The 10,696-nt window shown below is 45.3% G+C and overlaps 1 pseudogene; it reads left to right on the top strand.

The window, feature by feature from the left end:
* The first annotated feature begins 10,173 nt into the window (after positions 1 to 10,173).
* On the top strand, positions 10,174 to 10,297 carry LOC129470785 (uncharacterized; annotated as a pseudogene).
* Positions 10,298 to 10,696: the final 399 nt, after the last annotated feature.

Here is a 10,696-nt window from a genome sequence, read left to right as displayed (position 1 = left end):
AATGTCAATTATACTAATGTGTTTTGTTCTAGTCGAAACAAGAAGGAGGCTGGTGATGAGGCTGGGATATCATACTTCATTCTCTCTGACCAGGCGCATTCTGACAACACGTTTTTCCTGTCTCTCTTTGTAACTGGTAATTAGGTTTTCAGCTGAGCTGTTAGGAATCTTGATAGGTTTCCCAGGCAGTCACCATCTGACAATTTACAACTTTGGGCTTTTCACAACTGGCGTGTTCCCTTCCAGGGAACGAAAGTTTCTCAATCCTATGTTCCTCCTATCATTCAAAGAGTCTGATCTGAGAGAAATGCTAGCTTTCTCAATGCATTATCTAATTCCAAAGCAGACTGTTGGGTCTCTTAGCAGTGATGGGGAAAATCTCTGTGTTCATGTGTGTCCTGAGCAATAAGGGCTGCCCCTATGGTGTGATAATGGAGTGAAAGTCATCAAAGCCAGAAGTGGGACAGGAGTATGGGAATTTAACATAGCCTTTCAAAAGGAGAGGAAATAATAGTAAAAATTAGTACAGATGCTTTTTCTTTCTTTTTAAAAATAGACAGATCACGAGGTTAGGAGAGCGAGACTAATCCTGGCCAACATGGTGAAACCCCGTCTCTACTAAAATACAAAAAATTAGCCAGGTGTGGTGGCGCACAGCTGTAGTCCCAGCTACTCAGGAGGCTGAGGCAGGGAAATCGCTTGAACGTGGGTGGCAGAGGTTGAAGTGAGCTGAGATCATGCCACTGCACTCCAGCCTGGCAATAGAGCAAGACTGTCTCAAAAAAAAAAAAAAAAAAAATAGAGACGGGGGCCGGCCACAATGGCTCATGCCTAGCATTTTGGGAGGCCGAGGTGGGCAGATCACCTGAGGCCAGGAGTTCAAGACCAACCTGGCCAACATGGCAAAACCCTGTCTCTACTAAAAAAATACAAAAATTAGCCGAGCTTAATGGTGCCCACCTGTAATCCCAGCTACTCGGGAGGCTGAGGCAAGAGAATGGCTTGAAACTAGGAGGCGGAGGTTGCAGTGAGCCAAGATCGCGCTATTGCACTCCAGCCTAGGTGACAAGAGTGAAACTCCATCTCAAAAAAAAACAAAATAATTTTTTTAATTTTGTAAAGGTGTGATAATGATATTGTGGTTATGTTACAATAAAGGTCTTTGTTACAGATACATACGGAAGTATATACAGGTGAAATGTTATGCTGATTTACAAGAGGTTTATTTAAAAATACTCCAGGGGCCTGGGTGAGGTGGCTCACACCTGTAATCCCAGCACTTTGGGAGGCTAAGGCGGGTGGATCACAAGGTCAGGAGTTCGAGACCAGCCTGGCCAAGATGGTGAAACCCTGTCTCTACAAAAAATACAAAAAAATTAGCTGAGCATGCTCTACTAAAAACACAAAAAAATTAGCTGGCATAGTGGCGCATGCCTATAATCCCAGCTACTCGGGAGGCCGAAGCAGGAAAATTGCTTGAACCTGGGAGGCGGAGGGTGCAATGAGCTGAGATTGCGCAACTGCACTCCAGCCTGGGTGACAAAGTGAGACTCTGTCTCGAAAAAATAAATAAATAAAAATACTCCAGGGGGTGTTGAGTGGGTATGATGGCTCATGTCTGTAATGCCAGCACTTTGGGAGGACAAGACAGGAAGACTGCTTGAGTTCAGTGGTTCAAGAGCAGCCAGAGACACATAGTGAGACCCCTATCTCTACAAAAAAATTTTAAAAATTAGCCGAGCATGGTGGCACACACCTGTAGTCTTAGCTACTTGGGAGGCTGATGGGGAGGATTGCCTGAGCCCAGGAATTTGAGGCTGCAGTGAGCTATGATTGTGCCACTGCACTCCAGCCTCGATGATAGAGCGAGACCCTGTCTCTAAAATAAATTAAAAAAATAAACAAACACCAGCAGGGAGAATAAAGGTTTATGGGAGAAGACGTAAAAGAGAATGATAAAGTGTTTATACTAGTTGAAGCTAGGTGATGGACATGTGGAAGTTTATTATTTATTGCACTCCTTTTGAATGTTTGAAATTTTCCATAAAAAATTTTAAAAATACTAGGGAAAGCCTGAATCTCTTTCCACTCCCAAATGTATGAAATAACTAGAAGAGAACATTCTTGCTATAACAATTTCAGGAAAAGAGATCAGGATTGGAGGGGCATCTTTTAAGGGGTAGGTGAAGGAAGAGGACCCTGCCAGGACAGGAAGGTGGAAGGAAATCTGGTTTTGGGTGGTGTTGAAAAAGCCAAGGAGGAACACAGTTTCAAGATGGAAGGAGTGTCAATGATGTCAAATATTGCAGATGACAGGAAGAAAAGTATTAAATGACTTCACTAGACATTGCAACCAGGAAGTCAGTCTTGACCTTGGCAAGATCAATTTTAGTAGAGGTGGGTGGGAAGATAGATAATTTGGAATTCCAAGAAGCTTGGCTGTAGACAGGACAGATGAAAATAATCGTTCTTTTCTCCCCAAAGAAGAAGAAACTAGGGCATGTTTTTAATGCTGAGGGGGAGCTGCCATTTGAGAGTGGCTGACAACATAGGTGAAGAGAGGAATGACCAACTCAAAGAGCAAGGACCCTTACTACAAGAGGTAGTATTGAGAACAAATCATATACACATCCCACTGAAGCAGATAGCTTGCTTTTCTGATCCTTAGAGTTAATTTTTGTTTTTTTATTTTCAAGACAGAGTCTCACTCTGACGCCCAGGCTGGAGTGCTGTGAGCCACTGTGGCTGGCTGTGAGCTTTTAAAACAAAAAAAAAGCAGGTTTGGTGCAGCGGCTCACACTTATAATCCTAGCACCTTGGGAGGTGGAGGTGTGAGGCCTGCTTGAGGCCAACAGTTTGAGACCAACCTGGCCAATAAAGCAAGACCCTGTCTCTATTTTTATTTTTTATTTTTGGAAACAGAGTCTCGCACGGTCACCCAGGCTGGAGTGTGGTGGCACAGTCTCAGCTTACTGCAACCTCTGCCTCCCGGGTTCAAGCAATTCTCCTGCCTCAGCCTCCTGAGTAGCTGGGACTAGTCGCACATCGCCACGCCCGGCTAATTCTTTTGTATTTTAGTAGAGATGTGTTTTCACTGTGTTGCCCAGGCTGGTCTCAAACTCCTGAGCTCAGGCAATCCGCTTGCCTCGGCCTCCCAAACTGCTGGGATTACAGGCGTAAGCCACCAAGCTCAGCCTTTTTTTTTTTTTTTTTGAGACAGAGTCTTGCTCTGTTGCCCATCTCACTCAAACATGTCTACAGAAGGATGCCTGATAGAAGTGTGGTTTTACAGGCTGGAAAATAAAGCTGATCATGTACAGAGTTGCTTCTTGAGCTCTATATTCTCATATAATGTGATCCATTTTGTGAAAATCTTTTTAAAATGCCAATCCTTTTAAAACGCCCTGCACATGGAGGCAGCATATTCTTCTATTTTAACCCACGAGAATAGATAAATACTGGGCCAAGGTACGCAACAGTTGGTAGAATACAATTCAATATAAGAAAGTCCCAACCTAGGCCGGGCGCCGTGGCTCAAGCCTGTAATCCCAGCACTTTGGGAGGCCGAGGTGGGTGGATCACAAGGTCAGGAGATCGAGACCATCCTGTCTAACACGGTGAAAACCCATCTCTACTAAAAATACAAAAAAAAAAAAAAAAAAAAAAATTAGCCGGGTGTGGTGGCAGGTGCCTGTAGTCCCAGCTACTCAGGAGGCTGAGGCAGGAGAATGGCGTGAACCCGGGAGGTGGAGCTTGCAGTGAGCCAAGATAGCGCCACTGCACTCCAGCCTGGGCGACAGAGCAAGACTCCGTCTCAAAAAAAAAAAAAGTCAGTCCTGACCTAAAGACCTTTGAGTAACAAGTATCTATCAGATAAACATCTGCATCAAGCCATTAATAAGTTAAAAAAGCCACCTCAGGCCAGGCGCGGTGGCTCACGCCTGTAATCCCAGCACTTCGGGAGGCCAAGGTGGGCGGATCCCGAAGTCAGGAGATCAAGACCATCCTGGCTAATACAGTGAAACCCTGTTTCTACTAAAAATACAATAAATTGGCCAGGCGAGGTGGCGGGCACCTGTAGTCCCAGCTACTCAAGAGGCTGAGGCAGAAGAATGGCATGAACCCGGGGGGCAGAGCTTGCAGTGAGCCGAGATGTTGCCACTGCACTCCAGCCTGGGCAACACAGCGAGACTCCGTCTCAAAAAAAATAAATAAATACATAAAATAAAGAGGCCACCTCAGAGTCCAAAATAAATTCAGCCCTGAAGAAATAAAACAGTTGATGGAAAAGTAGTACAGTACAGCAGCAGTTAAAAACATTGACTTTGGGCCGGGTGTGGTGGCTCATGCCTATAATCCCAGCACTTTGGGAGGCTGAGGTGGGTGGATTGCAAGGTCAAGAGATCGAGACCATCCTGACCAACCTGGTGAAACACTGTCTCTACTAAAAAAAAAAAAAAAATACAAAAATTAGCTGGGTGTGGTGGTGTGCACCTGTAGTCCCAGCTACTTGGGAGGCTGAGGCAGGAGAATCACTTGAACCCAGGAGGCAGAGGTTGCAGTGAGCCAAGATCACACCACTGCACTCCAGCCTAGAGATAGAGTGAGACTCAGTCTCAAAAACAAAAACAAATTGACTTTGGGTTGGGCATAGCGGCTCACTCCTGTAATCCCAGCTACTCAGAAGGCTGAGGTACGAGAATTGCTTGAACCCAGGAGGCAGAAGTTGCAGTGAGCTGAAATTGTGCCACTGCACTCCAGCCTGGGCGACACAGTGAGACTCCGTCTCAAAAAAAAAAAAAAAAAGACACTGACTTTGGAGTTCCACTTCCACTTACTAATGTCAGTAGCTGCCCTTACTTTGTGTCATCCTCATAACCAAGCTGAGGATTCTTTCCTTTATCTGTAAAATGGGGTTAATATTACCTTCTTCAGAGGGTTGTGTGAAGATTAAGTAAGTATGATTAAGTAACATGTAAGGTGCTTAGCACCATGCCTAGTCCATGGAAAATGTTTTAAAGTGTTAGCTATTACTGTGTATGTGTAAGGAGGTAAATATTCATCCCACTTCTCTGACACTACCCTCTGGCAGGCATCCCATGATCAGTGCATCATGGTGGATTGTCTGGGACATCTGTGACTATAGGAAGGGTTGGGCAGCATGTTTGCGGACTGAGAGGTTTTTGGAATGTATCTTCAGGACCAGTTGGCGATTTTGTTATGCCCTTTGCTTTGGCTGACATCTGCCAGGATTTAAAAAAATCTACATGAATTCCTACCAGATTTCTGCCACACATCATATGAAACACAAACAGCTGGCAATCAAAACATAAAATAAGTTAATATTTTATTGGCTTGGGATTTTCTTTAGGCTTCCTCTTTGGACTTCTCTTTACTAAATAGGAATAATATACTAGTAGGAAGTCTTGGGGCCAGGTGCAGGGATTCACGCATGTAATCCCATGACTTTGGCAAGCCAAGGCAGGAGGATCGCTTGAGGCTAGAGTTCGAGACCAGCCTGGGCAACATGGCTAGACCCTGTCTCTACAAAAAATAAAAATAAAAAAATTATCTGGGCATGGTTGTGTGTGCCTGTAAGTCCCAGCTACTTGGGAGGCTGAAGCTGGAGGATCCCTTGAGCTCAGGAATTCGAGGCTGCAGTGAGCTATGATCACCACTGTACTTCAGCCTGAGTGACAGAGCAAGACTCTGTCTAAAAAAAAAAAAAAAAAAAAAAGAAGAAGTCTTGTGGTTGAAGGTGACAATTCAAATCAGCTTTTTTTTTTTTTTTGAGATGGATTCTTACTCTGTAGCCAGGCTGGAGTGCAGTGGCATGATCTCGGCTCACTGCAACCTCCGCCTCTTGGGTTCAAGCCATTCTCCTGCCTCAGCCTCCCAAGTAGCTGGGACTACAGGTGTGCGCCACCAAGCCTGGCTAATTTTTGTATTTTTAGTAGAGGCGGGGTTTCACCATGTTGGCCAGGCTGATCTCGATCTCTTGACCTCGTAATCCGCCCGCCTCGACATCCCAAAGTGCTGGGATTACAGGCGTGAGCCACTGTGCCCGGCCCAAATCAGCTTAAGGGTGGGAAAAAGGAAATACATTAGGCCTTGTAACTGAAAAATCAGTGCCACAGGAGCTTAAAAACTTTTGTTAAGTGTTTGACTCTGTCTCCCTTTTTTCTGTCTCTCCACACCCCACACCCAGCTCCCAATCCCTGGGTATTTTTCTCTATAGATTGGGTTTTGTTATAAAGTTGAGGGTCCATATTGGGGCAGGGGATACAGCTGGTGAACTGGGGACTTGGGTGCTTCCCACTGCTGCCAGCTAGTTTAATACACCTCAACACTGAATGCTGCCATGGATACTGTCTACACACAGGAAATGAATCAGGAAAATTTCTAATATCTGTTTTAATCAAATGCTTCCTTTGGCCAGGCGCAGTGGCTCATGCTTGTAATCTTAACATTTTGGGAAGCCAAAGTGGGCAGCTCACTAGAGGCCAGGAGTTCGAGACTAGCCTGGCCAACATGGCAAAACCCCTTCTCTTTCTTTTTTTTTTTTTTTTTTTTGAGACGGAGTCTTGCTCTGTCACCCAGGCTGGAGTGCAGTGGCGCAATCTCGGCTCACTGCAAGCTCCGCCTCCCAGGTTCACGCCATTCTCCTGCCTCAGCCTCTCCGAGTAGCTGGGACCACAGGTGCCCGCCATCACGCCCGGCTAATTTTTTGTATTTTTGGTAGAGACAGGGTTTCACTGTGGTCTCGATCTCCTGACCTCGTGATCCACCCGCCTCGGCCTCCCAAAGTGCTGGGATTACAAGCGTGAGCCACCGCGCCCGGCCCAAAACCCCTTCTCTACTAAAAATAGAAAAATTAGCCCAGCGTGGTGGTGCATGCCTGTAATCCCAGCTACTCAGGAGGCTGAGGCACGAGAATTGCTTGAACCCGGGAGGCAAAGGTTGTGGTGAGCCGAGATTGTGCCACTGCACTCCAGCTTGGTCAATAGAGTGAGACTCTGTATATATATATATTAAAAAAAAAATCAAATGCTTCCTTTACTGATATGTTGTATTATACCCCCTAGAGACAGTGAGTGTCTCAAAGTTCAGGTTTTAAACAACCTCTCCTACATAACCTGCTCTCTCCTACTCACTGTGGTGACCTCTCCTACATAAACTGCTCTCTCTTACTCACTGCCCAGAAACCCGTGAAGAAGGGACAGAGGTCTGGCCCGGTTATCAAATGGCACCATGTAAATGGTTATCATGAAACTTGCCCTTTATTTCTCCTCTTCATAAATTTACTCAACACAGAAATGTTAGAATATTGTAAATGTAGAATTTGAAGGCATTTGAGACTTTGTGAGGATGAGATCAGAACTTGGAGCTTATGAACCATAGACATGCTTCTATAAGCAATTTAAGCAGGCTTCACATAGATCATATGGAGGAAAGCTTGCATCTTGGTAGTTTATTTTATGCAACAGAGGGATGCTGGATGAGGGAGATGGGGTCTGTGTGGGAGGAACTCCATAGAAAGTCTAGATTTACATCATCCCAGTTTATGAGCCCAAAGGCAAAGCAAAACTTCTCACTCTCACAAAGCAGTATATAAAATCCAAATGAACATCTCTGAGTGGTCCAGCTTGGGCTCTGGGTCATGTACCCTTCCCTGGTCCAGTCGCTTCACCAAGGGGTGAGCTATTTTGGTTGCCCACGCTGTGACGGTGTGCCCATCTGTAGCAAGAGGCCCAGAGTAACAACCCCACAAGAACTCCACAGAACAACAGACAGGAAACTTCTCTAAGAACTGTAGAGTACTTAAAAAAAATTTTTTTTTTTGAGACAGGGTCTCACTTGGTCACCCAGCTTGAGTGCAGTGGTGTAAACAGGGCTCACTGCAGCCTCAACTTCCCAGACTCAAGTGATCCTCCCACCTCAGCCTCCCTAGTAGCTGGGACTATAGGTGCACACCAGCACACCCAGCTAATTTTTGTAGAAACAGGGTTTCCCCATGTTGACCATGCTGGTCTCAAACTCCTGAGCTCAAGTGATCTACCTACCTCAGCCTCCGAAAGTGCTGGGATTGCAAGTGTGAACCAACACACCCGGCCATAGGGTACTTTTTGCCAGAAGAAGAGGGAGAAATTTGGGACAGACAAGAACAACAGATGTTCACTACAAGTGGAATAGAACTGCTAGTGAGGCTAACTGATATGTTTTTTTGTGGGGATGCTAGCTAGAGTAGAATATATTAGCACTTGTGGTCAGGTGAAATAAAGCAGCTATCACCTGGATACAACAGAACTTTCATATCCAGACAGGATCTTCACCATAAGTCTGAGACATGGGTAGGGCATATTCATTTTACAGTATATACTTTTGGGAGTCAAGAGACACAGAGAAGCATAACAGAAAACACATCATTTACATGACAGGACCGGCTATAACTCTGATATGTACATCAGTTTGGGAAGCAGGTGACTTCCAGACATTCTTAGAACCTTAGACAATCCTGAAAACATCTGACATGTGTAAGACTTCAGAAATACCCATCGGCCAGGTACATAGCGCCAAACTGACAGTAACCTCCAGAGAACTCTAGCATGTGTGTACATCTTTTCCTAGAGTTCTCTGTCACACTAACCTTTGCAGCAGCTATTCTTCCATACACTCTAGGCAAACAGCTTTCATTCACTCACTCTTCTTGACATCTCCCACACCTAACCCAATTTCTGACACATAGAAGAAAATGTCTGCAGAATTATTGAACTGATAGCAAACATTTGTTGAATGTCATTATGTACATTACGCTAAGTTTGTGGACATAGATAGAAATAAGACAGACATTCATATGCTTGTGAAGATCACAGCCTGGTGGGAAAGGCCAAAAAATAAACAGTTCTGTGTGAGGACTATTTGGTTGCAAACAAAAGGGAACCAGACCCAACGTAGCTTAAGAAAAATGGGAATGTTTTAGCACACAAATGCTAAAAACTCCAGGGTCAGGACTGACTTCAGACAGAGTTAGTTCCAGGGCTTCAGTGATCTGGTTTTATCTCCAGAATGTGTTTCCCACTGAGTTGCCTTTGTTCTGGGGCTTCACAGCAAAAGGCAATAGCAATTCCAGTCCTTACATTCTCTCAAGTAAATAGAATGTAGTGGCTCTGAGAATTGCTTGAACCCGGGAGGTGGAGGTTGCAGTGAGCCGAGATCGTGACACTGCACTCCAGCCTGTGCAACAGAGCGAGACTCCATCCCACCCACCAAAAAAAAGAATATAGACCGAGCACGGTGGCTCATGCCTGTAATCCCATCACTTTGGGAGGCCAAGGTGGGTGAATCACAAGATCAGGGGTTCCAGACCAGCCTGGCCAATACGGTGAAACCCCCCGTCTCTACTAAAAATACAAAAATTAGCCGGGCGCAGTGACACGCGCCTGTAGTCCCAGCTACTCGGGAGGATGAGGTAGAAGAATTGCTTGAACCCAGGAGGCAGAGATTGCAGTGAGCTGAGATCGCGCCGCTGCACTCCAGCCTGGGCGACAGAGCGAGACTCTGTCTCAAAACAAAGAAAAAAGAAAAAAAAGAAAAAAAGAACATAGTGGCTCGGGGTGAAAGCTGAATTTGACAACTGGCTTCACCACAAACTGGCTATAAGAACTCTGACAAGTTAATCAAAATTCTTCTCTGTGCCTCAGTGCCACTCTTTCTTTCTTTCATTCTCTCTCTCTCTCTCTCTTTCTTTTTGACAGAGTCTCATTCTGTTGGCCAGGCTGGAGTGCAGTGGCACGATCTCCTCTCACTGCAACCTCCGTCTCCTGGGCTCAAGCAATTCTCCTGCCTCAGCCTCCTGAGTAGCTGGGATTACAGGCGTGTACCACCATGCCCAGCTAATTTTTTTCATCATGTTGGCCAGGCTGGTCTCTAACTCCTGACCTCAGGTAATCCGCCCACCTCAGCCTCCCAAAGTGCCGGGATTACAGGCGTGAGCCACCGCGCCAGGCCCAGTTCCACCATTTCTAAAAGGGAGTAATAATTGTACCTACCCAGTATGGTTATTGTGAGGAGTAAATAAGTAGATTGTTTAGAACTCTGTCTGGCATATAATCGGCACTCAATAAATATTAACTATTTCACTATTTTTGTTATTATCATCATCATCAAATTTCAGAAACTGCACAGTGGCAGTATTGTAACCAATGAGATTTATCCGAGGTGTGATTATTGCTCATTGAAAAATCATAGGCTGGGCACAGTAGCTTACACTTGTAATCTTAGTACTTTGGCAGGCTGAAGCAGGCAGATCCTTTGAGGCCAGGAGTTCAAGACCAGCCTGGGCAACAAGGCGAAACCCATCTCTACAAAAAATACAAAATTTAGCCAGCATGGTGGCATATGCCTGTAGTCCCGGTTACTTGGGAGACTGAGGTAGGAGAATCGTTTGAGCCTGGGAGGCAGAGGTTGCAGTGAGCCAGGATCACACCACTGGACTCCATTTTGGGAGTTCAATGTATATATTACATTTTTGGGAGAAAATAAGAAAGTTTCTTTCCCAAAAAGCCAGAGAAAATCTTATTGCACCCATCGGCTCTAATTGGATCATGTGCTCATCCCTGAGCCAGACTGGAGGAAGGTCATACATACACTGTATACACGGATTGCTTAAGCTTGATCAACGTGCTTCTTCCCTGGA

Source organism: Symphalangus syndactylus, chromosome 20 (genome assembly GCF_028878055.3).
Source record: "Symphalangus syndactylus isolate Jambi chromosome 20, NHGRI_mSymSyn1-v2.1_pri, whole genome shotgun sequence".
NCBI lineage: Eukaryota > Metazoa > Chordata > Mammalia > Primates > Hylobatidae > Symphalangus > Symphalangus syndactylus.
This window is presented reverse-complemented; position numbering and strand designations above follow the sequence as displayed.